This window comes from Bombina bombina, chromosome 9 (genome assembly GCF_027579735.1).
Source record: "Bombina bombina isolate aBomBom1 chromosome 9, aBomBom1.pri, whole genome shotgun sequence".
NCBI classification, from domain to species: domain Eukaryota; kingdom Metazoa; phylum Chordata; class Amphibia; order Anura; family Bombinatoridae; genus Bombina; species Bombina bombina.
In genome coordinates, this window is record NC_069507.1 from 168,894,081 (window position 1) to 168,910,304 (window position 16,224).

Genomic DNA, 16,224 nt, shown 5'->3' on the forward strand with positions numbered 1-16,224 from the left:
AAGAATGTGGTTGATAATTTAATAAAATATTTCACTTGCCCATGACGTTTGCATATTTTTGCCTTACACATTTCATATAACTCATTTTAAACTGTGTAATACAACATCACTACTTTTCTAAATGTAATGTGATTCCCAGAATTCCTACAGTAAATTAGAGTCATTGTTCATGTGAGGTTGTGTAGTAATATTCACTTACATAAGGATCATGGTATCATTTTTGTTTCCATTGTTCAACAAAAAAATATAAATATGATAATAAATTGTACTAATTTATTGTGTTGTCCTGTTGTTTATTTTACAAATATGTAGTGCAAAAATGTGGACCCAAAGCCTAATCTAACCCTTGGGCTGATTTCTTGCAGATTTTTTAGCTCTTTATAATTAACAAATGTTACCTCTAGATGCCTGTATTTTAATCCAAGATCATTGCTTTCTGCACACTCTTTGGCTTCAGTTTTGTAACTTAAAGTGATGATACATTTCATACTATAAGAATGTTGCAGTGAAAAGTATATTAGTTTGCAAGAAAAACCGCATAAGTATTTTTTTTAAACTGTGTATATTATTTATAATAAAATATTTATAATCCTAATTGGTATTGTCTGTTCCTCCGCCCTCCTTTATTTCCTCTTTTGACTGGGCTGTGATGTAAAGAGCAGTCCCACAAACTCTCTACATAGGCTTTCTAAGGGCTTTAAATGGGCTGGGCTTCAAGATTGTGATATGACACAAATGTTGATTGGATGTTCACTGGAATTGTCATTGAAGAAAAAAAAAGAGTTCATCCAAATGGTCCGGCATAACATTGCAATAGAAGCCTTATTATATTAACTAATTTAATCCTTTCACAGATGGATTAAAAAAAAAAAAAAAAAAGGTACACATATACATTTTTTATATGGCATTTGATTAGTTAAAGTTTACCATCACTATAATGCTGACTAGCACTCAAGTATGTTCACAGTACGTACACATCCATCATTGTTTAAGTAGGTTCTTCAGTTGCCAAGTGGTCTTCAGAATACCGGAATATGGAATTAAATAAAATTTTCAATTCTAGTATATAACTACTATATTAAATATAATATAGTCTTATTTTTATAATTGACTTATGTAAACATGTTTAAATTGAGACTAGCAAGAAATTTGTGTTTGTGTACAACTGATACCTACCTATCCATCAAACAGTGGCAAATACGATTTTCTCAAGCAGTAATGATTTGCAGGGAAAATTCTCCACACATCTAAAACATAGAATTATTCAGCACAATAACATGTATTTTTTTTAAAAAAAATAGAATACCTTCATTTAGATAGAGGGGCCTAGTTATCAAGCCGTCAACCTCAAATACGCTGGAATTCCGCAGCGTATTTGTGGCGAGGCTGATTCGCCTTAGTTATCAAAGGCTCGAGACCGGCAAAAGTAGAATTTTGTGACGTAAGCATCGATCCGCCGGACTCAGTCCGACACAGATCGATTCTTACGTCACTCCAGATGTTCCGCACAAGTGCGGCACATTCTCACTACTTTTGCTAGTTATCAAAAAACTAGCAGGTACGCTCGGCACTTTTACGGCCCAGCGTACCTGGTTTTCAATCCGCCACCCCTGGAGGCGGCGGATCCCATAGGAATCAATGGGAGTCTGACCATAGCGAAAGTACAAGTTCGCTGCTGACAGACATCCCATTGATTTCTATGGGAGCTGTCTGCACCTAACACCCTAACATGTACCCCGAGTCTAAACACCACTAATCTGACCCCCCCTACACCGCCGCAACTAAATAAAGTTATTACCCCCTAAACCGCCGCTCCCGGAGCCCACCGCAAGCTACTCTATACATATTAACCCCTAAACCGCCGCTCCCGGAGCCCACCGCAACTATAATAAATGTATTAACCCCTAAACCGCCGCTCCCTGAACCCGCCGCAACCTATATTAAATGTATTAACCCCTATCCTGCCCCCCCACACTGTCGCCACCTATAATAAATTTATTAACCCCTAATCTGCCCCCCCTACACTGTCGCCACCTATAATAAATTTATTAACCCCTATCCTGCCCCCCACTACGCCGCCGCCACTGTAATAAAATTATTAACCCCTAAACCTAAGTCTAACCCTAACGCCCCCCTAACTTAAATATTAATTAAATAAATCTAAATAAATTAACTCTTATTAACTAAATGAATCCTATTTAAAACTAAATACTTACCTTTAAAATAAACCCTAATATAGCTACAATATAAATAATAATTATATTCTAGCTATCTTAGGATTTATATTTATTTTACAGGTAACTTTCAATTTATTTTAACCATGTACAATAACTATTAAATAGTTATTAACTATTTAATAGCTTACCTAGCTAAAATAAAGAGAAATGTACCTGTGAAATAAATCCTAACCTAAGTTACAATTACACCTAACACTACACTATACTTTAATAAATTATTCCTATTTAAAAATAAATACTTACCTGTAAAATAAACCCTAAGATAGCTACAATATAATTAATAATTATATTATAGCTATCTTAGGATTTATATTTATTTTACAGGTAACTTTGTATTTATTTTAGCTAGTTAGAATAGTTATTAAATAGTTATTAACTATTTAATAACTACCTAGCTAAAAGAAATACAAAATTACCTGTAAAATAAATCCTAACCTAAGTTACAATTAAACCTAATACTACACTATCATTAAATTAAATAAATAAACTACCTACAAATAACTACAATTAAATACAATTACATAAACTAACTAAAGTACAAAAAATAAAAAAAGCTAAGTTACAAAAAAAAAAAAATTAAGTTACAAACATGTTAAAAATATTACAACAATTTTAAGCTACTTACACCTAATCTAAGCCCCCTAATAAAATAACAAACCCCCCCCAAAATAAAAAAAATCCCTACCCTATTCTAAATTAAATAAATTTCAAAGCTCTTTTACCTTACCAGCCCTTAAAAGGGCCATTTGTGGGGGCATGCCCCAAAAAGTTCAGCTCTTTTGCCTGTAAAAGAAAAATACAACCCCCCCCCAACATTAAAGCCCACCACCCACATACCCCTAATCTAACCCAAACCCCCCTTACAAAAACCTAACACTAATCCCCTGAAGATCATCCTACCTTGAGTCGTCTTCACTCAGCCGAGCCACCGATGGAACTGAAGAGGACATCCGGAGCGGAAGAAGTTAATCCTCCAAGCGGCGCTGAAGAAATCTTCCATCCGATGAAGTCATCATCCAGGCGGCGCTGAAGAAGTCTTCGATCCGGCCGATGTCATCTTCAAAGAGGCGCTGAAGAGGTCTTCTATCCGGGCGTAGTCATCTTCCAAGCCGGGTCTTGAATCTTCCTTCCGCCGACGCGGAACCACCTTCTTCACCGACGGACTACGACGAATGACGGCTCCTTTAAGGGACGTCATCCAAGATGGCGTCCCCTCAATTCCGATTGGCTGATAGGATTCTATCAGCCAATCGGAATTAAGGTAGGAAAAATCTGATTGGCTGATGGAATCAGCCAATCAGATTGAGCTTGCATTCTATTGGCTGTTCCGATCAGCCAATAGAATGCAAGCTCAATCTGATTGGCTGATTGGATCAGCCAATCGGATTGAACTTGAATCTGATTGGCTGATTCCATCAGCCAATCAGATTTTCCTACCTTAATTCCGATTGGCTGATAGAATCCTATCAGCCAATCGGAATTGAGGGGACGCCATCTTGGATGACGTCCCTTAAAGGAGCCGTCATTCGTCGTAGTCCGTTGGTGAAGAAGGTGGTTCCGCGTTGGCGGAAGGAAGATTCAAGACCCGGCTTGGAAGATGACTTCGCCCGGATAGAAGACCTCTTCAGCGCCTCTTTGAAGATGACATCGGCCGGATCGAAGACTTCTTCAGCGCCGCCTGGATGATGACTTCATCGGATGGAAGATTTCTTCAGCGCCGCTTGGAGGATTAACTTCTTCCGCTCCGGATGTCCTCTTCAGTTCCATCGGTGGCTCGGCTGAGTGAAGACGACTCAAGGTAGGATGATCTTCAGGGGATTAGTGTTAGGTTTTTGTAAGGGGGGTTTGGGTTAGATTAGGGGTATGTGGGTGGTGGGTTTTAATGTTGGGGGGGGTTGTATTTTTCTTTTACATGCAAAAGAGCTGAACTTTTTGGGGCATGCCCCCACAAATGGCCCTTTTAAGGGCTGGTAAGGTAAAAGAGCTTTGAAATTTATTTAATTTAGAATAGGGTAGGGATTTTTTTTATTTTGGGGGGGTTTGTTATTTTATTAGGGGGCTTAGATTAGGTGTAAGTAGCTTAAAATTGTTGTAATATTTTTAACATGTTTGTAACTTAATTTTTAATTTTTTGTAACTTAGCTTTTTTTATTTTTTGTACTTTAGTTAGTTTATGTAATTGTATTTAATTGTAGTTATTTGTAGGTAGTTTATTTATTTAATTTAATGATAGTGTAGTATTAGGTTTAATTGTAACTTAAGTTAGGATTTATTTTACAGGTAATTTTGTATTTCTTTTAGCTAGGTAGTTATTAAATAGTTAATAACTATTTAATAACTATTCTAACTAGCTAAAATAAATACAAAGTTACCTGTAAAATAAATATAAATCCTAAGATAGCTATAATATAATTATTAATTACATTGTAGCTATCTTAGGGTTTATTTTACAGGTAAGTATTTATTTTTAAATAGGAATAATTTATTAAAGTATAGTGTAGTGTTAGGTGTAATTGTAACTTAGGTTAGGATTTATTTCACAGGTACATTTCTCTTTATTTTAGCTAGGTAAGCTATTAAATAGTTAATAACTATTTAATAGTTATTGTACATGGTTAAAATAAATTGAAAGGTACCTGTAAAATAAAAATAAATCCTAAGATAGCTACAATATAATTATTATTTATATTGTAGCTATATTAGGGTTTATTTTATAGGTAAGTATTTAGTTTTAAATAGGATTCATTTAGTTAATAAGAGTTAATTTATTTAGATTTATTTAATTAATATTTAAGTTAGGGGGGCGTTAGGGTTAGGGTTAGACTTAGGTTTAGGGGTTAATCATTTTATTACAGTGGCGGCGGCTTAGTGGGGGGCAGGATAGGGGTTAATAAATTTATTATAGGTGGCGACGGTGTAGGGGGGGCAGATTAGGGGTTAATAAATTTATTATAGGTGGCGACGGTGTAGGGGGGGCAGGATAGGGGTTAATAGGTTTAATATAGGTTGCGGCGGGTTCATGGAGCGGCGGTTTAGGGGTTAAACTATTTATTTAGTTGCGGAGAGGTGCGGGATCAGCAGGATAGGGGTTAATAATTTTATAATAGAGGGCGACGGTATAGGGGGGGCAGGATAGGGGTTACTAGGTATAATGTAGGTGGCAGCGGTGTCCGGGAGCGGCGGTTTAGGGGTTAATACATTTATAAGACTTGCGGCAGGGTCTAGGAGCGGCGGTTTAGGGGTTAGTAACTTTATTTAGTTGCGGGGTGCTCCGGGGGTGCCGGTATAGGGGGTAGAACAGTGCAGTTTAGTGTGAGTGCTTAGTGACAGGCTAGCAATAAAGCTGGGAAAAAGCCGAAAGGCAGCGAGATCGGATGAGTGATAACTGTCACAGTCCGCTGCTCATCGCCCCGCGGCTTTTTGACAGCTTTATTTGATAACTTAGGCGTATTTTTTCAGGTCAGCGGCGGCGAAGGTAGGCGAGCTTAGGCGGACGTATTGGGCCGGCGAAGCCAGAAAAGTAGACGGCTTGATAACTACCCCCCATTAAGTCATAGAATTATAATATAGAAAATTAACAAATCTAGGCAAGTGTCCCCACTTGCTTTTCCCCAAAAGTATTCTGTATACGTTGTTACCAATGCACCAAAGAACTCTGGGTAAGATATGCACATTATATATACAATATATCATGCTTTTGCTTCCAATACTGTGTTCAACCACAGTACTTCCCCTTTATGGGGTAGGAGCAGCAAAAAAGAAGCCACTCCTGGACAGCTGTTCCGAGTTTATTAAATCATCAGCAGAATAAAGGTTTGATTTGCTTCTTGGTGAAGCTTATTTCCAGAGAAAAATCAATACTCATTTGAGTTATGTTGGAGATAAAAGCATGAGATTAAAATCCTCCATTTCATAAAAGTAAGAAGCACAGAATTATTGTATAGAAAATAAGCAAACCTAGGCAAGAATTCGAGTTTATTAACTCTCATCTGCAAATAGAAACAAATAGCAAATTAATACACTATTTCATTTCTCCTTGATAAACATATTAACTTGTCTTATATTAAATAAAAGATCCCAAGCGCCCTGAATAAACAATGCTGTATTATTATTAATATTTATTTATAAAGCACCAGATTCCACAGCACTTTCCATGGGTACAAAGATAAAGTACAGTAGAATATAAGACACCGGATGAAATTAAACAAACAAATACAGGAGTAATTGAGGGCCCTGTTCCCATGGGAACTTACAATCTAGATGGGTATGAGGGTACTTCCCCTTTATGGGGTAGGAGCAGCAAAAAAGAAGCCACTCCTGGACAGCTGTTCCGAGTTTATTAAATCATCAGCAGAATAAAGGTTTGATTTGCTTCTTGGTGAAGCTTATTTCCAGAGAAAAATCAATACTCATTTGAGTTATGTTGGAGATAAAAGCATGAGATTAAAATCCTCCATTTCATAAAAGTAAGAAGCACAGAATTATTGTATAGAAAATAAGCAAACCTAGGCAAGAATTCGAGTTTATTAACTCTCATCTGCAAATAGAAACAAATAGCAAATTAATACACTATTTCATTTCTCCTTGATAAACATATTAACTTGTCTTATATTAAATAAAAGATCCCAAGCGCCCTGAATAAACAATGCTGTATTATTATTAATATTTATTTATAAAGCACCAGATTCCGCAGCACTTTCCATGGGTACAAAGATAAAGTACAGTAGAATATAAGACACCGGATGAAATTAAACAAACAAATACAGGAGTAATTGAGGGCCCTGTTCCCATGGGAACTTACAATCTAGATGGGTATGAGGGTGAGAAACAGGAGGTAGGGACTGCAATGGTGATAATGATGTTAGTGTGGAGTCAGAAGAGGGCAGCTATTCAAGTGGAATTAATTTGTTATTGATTTGGTTATAGGCTTCCCTGAACAAAAAAGTCTTTAGGGAGCGTTTAAAGGAGGAGAGGTTAGGGGAAGTCTGACAGCTCGAGGAAGTGTGTTCCAGAGGGTTGGTGCCACACAAGAGAAGTCTTGTAGTCTAGCATGGGAGGAGGAGGTGATGGTATAAGATACAAGGATCAGTCATTGTTTGATCGTAGGGGGCGGGCTGGAGTATATTTTTTGATGAGTGAGGACAGGTAGGGGGGGCTAAATTGGTAAGGGCTTTGTAGGCCAGGGTGAAAATGTTTAATTTAATTCTGCTGTGAATGGGGAGCCAGTGAAGGCACTTGCAGAGAGGTGCAGCAGATACAGTGCGTCGGAAGAGGTGGATTAGTCTAGCAGATGCATTTAGGATGGAAGGGGGGAAAGTTGGGAGAGAGGAAGGCCAGTTAGTAGGTTATTACAGTAGTCAAGTCTGGAAATTAAAAGGGAGTGGATTAGCTGTTTAGTAGTTTCAGCACTCAGAAACAGACGAATTTTGGAGATATTGTGTAGGTGATTGTGACAGGATGAAGAGAGCAATTGGATGTGGGGTATGAAGGACAGATTAGAGTCAGGTGTAACTCCTAGGCAGCAGACTTGGGGTGATGGGGAGATAGTGAGTGTCGCCAACAGTGATAGAAAAGTTAGAAACTGGAGTAAAATTAAAGGGGGGGGATTAGAAGGAGCTCAGTCTTAAACATGTTGATTTTTAGGTGGTGAGAGGCCATCCAGGAATAAATGCCAGATAAACAGTTGCTGATGTGAAAATTGACAGACGGAGAGAGTGCAGGGGTGGTTAGGTAGATCTGTGTATCATCCGCATATAGGTGATAGTTGAAGCCATAACTACTGATAAGTTTACCCAGTGATGAAGTATAAATAGAGAAGATTAGAGGACCCAGAACAGAGCCTTGACGTACTCCAACAAACAGAGGCAATCAGGAGGAGAAGGAGTCACCAGCAAATGAGACAGAAAAAGACCTATTAGATAGGTAAGAGTGAATCCAGGAGAGGGCAGTGTCACTGAGCCCAAAAGAGCTAAGAGTCCATAGTAGAAGGGGATGGTCAAGAGTGTCGAAGGCGGCAGACATAATGATTAAGATAAGTATAGAGTAGTGGCCATTGTTTTTAGCAGAAAGAAGATAGTAACCTTGGTGAGGGCAGTCTCAGTTAAGTGTTGGGGACGGAAGCCGGATTGCAGGGGGTCAAGCAATTAGTTGGAGGACAGAAAGTATTTTAGGCGATCGAAAACTAGTTTTTCCAGTACTTTTGAAGCTAGCGGAAACAGTGATATGGCGTGGTAGTTTACAGGATAATTGGGGTCGAGGGAGGAGGGTTTTTGAGGATGGGGGTGACCTTTGCATGTTTGAAGGAAGATGGGAATGAACCAGTAGTAAGGGATAGGTTGAATATGTTAGTAAGTGCTGAATTGAGGATAGAAGACAGAGAAGTTATTAGATGTGAAGGGATAGGATCAAGTGGGCAGGTAGTGAGGTGCGAGGAAGACAATAGGGAACTCACTTAATTCTCAGTGGTTGGGGGGAAGGTGCCGAGAGTTGTGAAGGAGGGGACCAGGGGCGGAGATGGGAGGATGCAGTCTTGTGTTGGGATATTACTTTGGATGGTAAGTGCTAAAGGCAGATGAAGGGGGTGGATAGAGGAGAGAGTTGAAAATAGAGGATTTGAGGAGTGAGGAGTGAGGAGAGAGTAGATATAAGAGAAAATAAATAAGTTTGCTTGGCTAAGTGAAGGGCAGAGGAGTAAGAATAAAGAATGAACTTATAGTGGAGGAAGTCTGGTTATAATGCTGTAAAAATGATATCAAGCTGTACACACACAGCAGATTCCAATCAGTCAGATCAGAAGAGTCGCTGCTCTTCAAAGGAATCACAGCATTTGGAGGCTGGATGAAACTATATATACAAATAAGGAGTGAAAAAAGTACAAACTCCTCTAAGTAAAAAGTGTCATAAATACACACTCACTCTTGAAACCTCAACACAAATTAGGTATGAACAACGCGTATAAAAAGTTACCCTACGAAATGTGTAAGGCCACGCCCACCTCTTTCAATACCTCTGAAGCTGGCTAACAGAAGACGCGGACATGTTTGCTGTTTTTTACTCCACAGCCTACAGTATAGATTGCCCACAGTGCAGATCGGTAGGAGAGACTCTTTACAATACTTTTGAAGCTCAGCACAAACTTTAACAACTGATATGGTGAACATGAATAGTACAGTATTCCTCCTTGAGCACTGATGTGTGGGACTGTGTTTTATATGTATTGATCATAGCTCCCACCAATTGGGTTTCTGCACTAAACATTCCAGTGACACAGAACATAGAAAGGTAGCTAATAGACTTGTACAGCCAAGAAAAATTCAGTTTGTTCAAATCTTTTGTAACAGAATATTTGTTGACTGCACTATTCAGTATTCATTTCATTTTAAATTAAACGAATACTGAATATTCGTGAAACATTTACATTAGTTTTCTCCTTTAGTGCTGCTAGTCACCGGGTTTAGCTTCCTATTAGCATAGCCCGGGCTCTGTGAAGAAGAGTAGTGGGTTAGCGCAGCGCTACAGCACGCTAAAGGTATTTAACCCTTTTAAGGTAATTTAAAGAGAACGATTAAATACTGAAGTGTTTTGCCTGTATTTTTTAATTTTCTTTAAATTTCTTTGGTACATTAAAAAAACAAACATTTTTTTGTTACAAATTTGCATTCGTAACAAAACGAATACACATGTCTAGTAGCTAATGATCTAGCCAAGGAGCCATTGTTTCCTTTATTATTTATTTGATCTGCCTATAGCATGTGAAACAATACACTATTATTATGAGTTATTTGTAGAGCACCAACAGATTCTGAAGCACTATCACATTCTCTTACAATTTCTTCACTCTTCTGGCATCTGACCTTTTAGGAATGACATTCTAGCTATCCAACCACTCATTTGATCATCTACCACTCTCATTAAAAGTACCAAAAGGCTCTCTATCTCTTCTCAGTGTCCTGTTCTTCTCAGTTTATAACATGGTCATTTGGGATTTCATCTAGTACTGTCTCTATGCTGAAGAAGACATCAAAATCTATAGCTCATTCCCAGACATCACACACTCGTTAGTTATTATTATTATCAGTAATTTGTAGAGCGCCAACAGGTTCTGCAACGCATTGTTAACCAGGTGATAAACTTTCTCTATGCAGTCTCCTCCTACAGCTCAGTGTTTCACAAACTAAGCTCTTTTTGCCCCACCACTACATAATAAACACAATAATTTTCAGTTGTAGTGGTGGCTGCGTTTTTTGTCAGTTTTGCAAGGGTAGATCAATAAGTTTCTGTAAATAATTCTAATTGGGAAGCTATGGTTTACATTACTGCACTGAAAGTATATTGTTTTGAGTGTTCAGATGCAAAATTTCAAGTTTCTAACATTAACCTTTTTCTATTTAAAGGTTATTTTGTGCGAGTTGTTAAACAATATGCAGAAAATGGAGCACAATGAATATTGTGTAATCATCAAATATTTCGGGCCAGATTATGAGTGGAGCGCTAACAGGAGGAAGGTGAAGAGGGCAGGTGCTCCAGGTATTTTGCTCAGACCCATTTGAGGCCCAATTTTCTCCTCAGAGAGCTACTGTTTGGACAGAAGGATGTCTTTGGAGTTTGGGTAGCGGCACGAGAAAACTTATTCGGCTTATGTGCAAATTTAATTTTTTCTTACTCTCTTATTCCTTACGATTTTCATGCATGCTCCCATATGTATGCTATTTAATGTTTTTGTGTATTTTTTATAGCGTGCTTCGTTTCTTCATACGTTTTATCTCTGTGCCCGTCTGATGTTGAACCTGTTGTCGGGTTACTGCTCATCTGATACTGTATGGATATTTAAAGCTTCTAAAGTTTGCTTAAGACTCTGGTGAGGGGTTAAGATTACATTACTTCCCAAAAGCTGCTTTATATAGGTGTAAGGATGCTTTATTTACCCTACCTATTATTGCTATATTTAAATCATTGTCTATATTTTGATTTTCTCATTGCTGGCCTGTTATTACTAGTACCTCAGAAGCTATATACTCTGGCCACTTTCCTACTAATATAAAGTGTATTTTGTGGAAGTTAGATGATTTTACCCCCTCCTCGGTTAAGCTTTACAGATCATCTTATGCATTCTGATTAGTCTTATGCTAAGAGTATCTGTAACCCCTCTGTTTATTCTATACCAGAGAGTTCTTCACATTTTGCCCCAGGATTTAAAGATTTGTTTGCTCTACTATATCTAAAATGTTGGTGGCCATGCCCCTCCAAGTAAGTGTAAGAAGATTTTTTCCATTTATGTTAACCCCTCTACTAGTTTATCTGATTTGTATAAATCAAGACTGTTAAGCTATTTGCTCCAAGTCCTTGTGCTTCTGATTTATACTCTGAGTGTGAAATGTTTTCAGATGATTAAGAGTCAAGTCTCTGATCAGGAAATATAATCTTCCCCTTTTTTGTTTAAGCTTGAACACCTATGTTCTCTTTTAAGAGAAGTGTTTATGTACCTTAGGGGTTCAGGATTCCAAAGGATTCCTAAATGTTAAACAGCTGATATTCCTTTTAATCCTGCTCAAAGGTTTTTAACCCCTTAACGACCGAGGATGTGCCAGGAACGTCCTACAAAAAAACACCCTTATAGACCATGGACGTTCCTGGCACGTCCTCTGGGGTTTGAAGCTTTGGAAGCGATCCTGATCACTTCCAGCTGCTTACAGGGTATTGCAGTGATGCCTCGACATTCAGGCATCACTGCAATATGCTTTTTACCCCAATGATGCAGAGAGAGTCACTCTGTGGCCCTCTCTGCATCAGCCATCGATGGGGCCGATCGTTGGTGGGTGGGAGCTGCAGTAGGGAGGTGGGTGGGCGGCCCCTCTATGTAGACATCCATCTGCCCTGGCTTGGATCCGGTCCGCAAGTGACACGGTTGCGGCGGGGTGTGTGTGGGGGTGTGCGCGTGTGCGCCACATTTACCCAGCAATTCGTTAAAACTCGTTAAAATCAATGGAAAGGAGGGAGAGGGAGGGTGGGATCAAACCTGCTGGGGAAGGGATCTGGGAGGGGGAGGGTGGGTAGGGTATTGAGGGGGGGCAGCTACACTACAGAAAATATAAATTTTAAATTTTAAAAATAAAAAAGCAAATTTTTTGGGGCACATTGGGTACTGGCAGACAGCTGCCAGTACCCAAGATGGTGGCAAATAGGTAGAGGGGGGAGGGTTAGAGAGCTGTATGGGGGGATCCGGGAGGTTGGGGGCTAAGGGGGGATCCTACACAGCAGAATAAGTTTTTTAAAAAAAAAAAAAAACCCCAAAAAAACTTTTATTTTAGTACTGGCAGGCTTTCTGCCAGTACTTAAGATGGCGGGGACAATTGTGGGGTGGGGGAGGGAAGAGAGCTGTTTGGGAGGGATCAGGGGGTGGGATATGTCAGGTGGGAGGCTGATCTCTACACTAAAGCTAAAATTAACCCTACAAGCTACCTAATTAACCCCTTTAATGCTGGGCATAATTCACGTGTGGTGCGCAGCAGCATTTAGCGGCCTTCTAATTACCAAAAAGCAATGCCAAAGCCATATATGTCTGCTATTTTTGAACAAAGGGGATCCCAGAGAAGCATTTACAACCATTTGTGACATAATTGCACAAGCTGTTTGTAAATAATTTCAGTGAGAAACCTAAAGATTGTTAGTTTGTGAAAAAGTGAACGATTGTTTTTATTTGATCGCATTTGGCGGTGAAATGGTGGCATGAAATATACCAAAATTGGCCTAGATCAATACTTTGGGTTGTCTACTAAACTACACTAAAGCTAAAATAAACCCTACAAGCTCCCTAATTAACCCCTTCACTGCTGGGCATAATACACATTTGGTGTGCAGTGGCATTTAACAGCCTTCTAATTGCCAAAAAGCAACGCCAAAGCCATATACAGTATGTCTGCTATTTTTGAACAAAGGGGATCCCAGAGAAGCATTTACAACCATTTGTGCCATAATTGCATAAGCTATTTGTAAATAATTTCAGTGAGAAACCTAAAATTGTAAAAAAAAGTTTTTTTTTTTTTTATTTGATCGCATTTGGCGGTGAAATGGTGGCATGAAATATACCAAAATGGGCCTAGATCAATACTTTGGGATGTCTTCTAAAAATATATATATACATGTCAAGGGATATTCAGGGATTTCTGAAAGATATCAGTGTCCCAATGTAACTATTGCTAATTTTGAAAAAAGTGGTTTGGAAATAGCAAAGTGCTACTTGTATTTATTGCCCTATAGCTTGCAAAAAAAGCAAAGAACATGTAAACATTGGGTATTTCTAAACTCAGGACAAAATTTAGAAACTATTTAGCATGGGTGTTTTTTGTTGGGGTTAGATGTGTAACAGATTTTGGGGGTCAAAGTTAGAAAAAAACATAATTTATGTAAGAACTTACCTGATAAATTTATTTCTTTCATATTGGCAAGAGTCCATGAGCTAGTGACGTATGGGATATACAATCCTACCAGAAGGGGCAAAATTTCCCAAACCTCAAAATGCCTATAAATACACCCCTCACCATACCCACAATTCAGTTTAACGAATAGCCAAGTAGTGGGGTGATAAAGAAAGGAGTAAAAGGCATCAACAAAGGAATTTGGAAATAATTGTGCTTTACACAAAAAAATCATAACCACCATAAAAAGGGTGGGCCTCATGGACTCTTGCCAATATGAAAGAAATTAATTAATCAGGTAAGTTCTTACATAAATTATGTTTTCTTTCATGTAATTGGCAAGAGTTCATGAGCTAGTGACGTATGGGATAGCAAAACCCAAGATGTGAAACTCCACGCAAGAGTCACTAGAGAGGGAGGCATAAAATAAAAACAGCCATTTCCACTGAAAAAAAATAATCCACAACCCAAAATATAAGTTTATTCTCATAAATGAAAAGAAAAACGTAAAACATAAGCAGAAGAATCAAACTGAAACAGCTGCCTGAAGAACTTTTCTACCAAAAACTGCTTCTGAAGAAGCAAATACATCAAAACGGTAGAATTTAGTAAATGTATGCAAAGAAGACCAAGTTGCTGCTTTGCAAATCTGATCATCTGAAGCTTCATTCTTAAAAGCCCATGAAGCAGAGACGGATCTAGTAAAATGAGCTGTGATTCTCTGAGGCGGGGCTTGACCCGACTCCAAATAAGCTTGATGAATCAAAAGCTTTAACCACAAAGCCAAGGAAACAGCATAAGCCTTCTGATCTTTCCTAGAACCAGAAAAGTTAACAAATAGACTAGAAATCTTCCTGAAATCTTTAGTAGATTCAACATAATATTTCAAAGCTCTTACCACATCCAAAGAATGTAAGGATCTCTCCAAAGAATTCTTAATATTAGGACACAAGGAAGGGACAACAATTTCTCTATTAATGTTGTTTGAATTCACAACCTTAGGTAAGAATTTAAATGAAGTTTAAATGAAGTCAGCAAAACCGCCTTATCTTGATGAAAAATCAGAAAAGGAGATTCACAAGAAAGAGCAGATAATTCAGAATCTCTTCTAGCAGAAGAGATGGCCAAAAGGAACAACACTTTCCCAGAAAGTAGTTTAATGTCCAAAGAATGCATAGGCTCAAAAGGAGGAGCCTGTAAAGCCTTCAAAACCAAATTAAGAATCCAAGGAGGAGAGATTAATTAAATGACAGGCTTGATACGAACCAAAGCCTGTACAAAACAGTGAATATCAGAAAGTTTAGCCATCTTTCTGTGAAATAAAACAGAAAGAGCAGAGATTTGACCCTTCAAGGAACTTGCAGACAAACCCTTATCCAAACCATCCTGAATAAACTAAAATCCTAGGAATTTTTAAAGAATGCCAAGAGAATTTATGAGAAGAACACCATGAAATATAAATCTTCCAAACTCGATAATAAATCTTTCTAGAAACAGATTTACGAGCCTGTAACATAGTATTAATCACTGAGTCAGAGAAACCTCTATGACTAAGCACTAGGCGTTCAATTTCCATAACTTCAAATTTAATGATTTTAGATCCTGATGGAAAAAACTGACCTTGAGACAGAAGGTCCGGCCTTAATGGAAGTTGCCAAGGTTGGCAACTGGACATCCGAACAAGATCCGCATACCAAAACCTGTGAGGCCATGCTGGAGCCACCAGCAACACGAACGATTGCTCCATGATGATTTTGGAGATGACTCTTGGAAGAAGAACTAGAGGCGGGAAAATATAAGCAGGTTGATAACACCAAGGAAGTGTCAACGCATCCACTGCTTCCGCCTGAGGATCCCTGGACCTGGACAGGTACCTGGGAAGTTTCTTGTTTATAAGAGAAGCCATCAGATCTATTTCTGGAAGACCCCACATCTGAACAACCTGAGAAATCACAACTGGATGGAGGGACCACTCCCCCGGATGTAAAGTCTGACGGCTGAGATAATCTGACTCCCAATTGTCTATACCTGGGATATGAACTGCAGAAATTAGACAGGAGCTGGATTCCGCCCAAGCAAGTATCCGAGATACTTCTTTTATAGCTTGGGGACTGTGAGTCCCACCCTGATGATTGGCATATGCCACAGTTGTGATTTTGTCTGTCTGAAAACAAATGAACGGTTCTCTCTTCAACAGAGGCCAAATCTGAAGAGCCCTGAGTTCCAAAATATTGATTGGTAATCTCGCCTCTTGAGATTTCCAAACCCCTTGTGCTGTCAGAGATCGCCAAACAGCTCCCCAACCTGCAAGACTTGCATCTGTTGTGATCACAGTCCAGGTTGGACAAACAAAAGAGGCCCCTTGAACTATACGATGGTGATCTAACCACCAAGTCAGAGATAGTCTAACATTGGGATTTAAGGATATTAATTGTGATATCCTTGTATAATCCCTGCACCATTGGTACAGCATACAAAGCTGAAGAGGTCTCATGTGATAACGAGCAAAGGGGATCGTGTCCGATGCTGCAGTCATGAGACCTAAAACTTCCATGCACATAGCTACTGAAGGG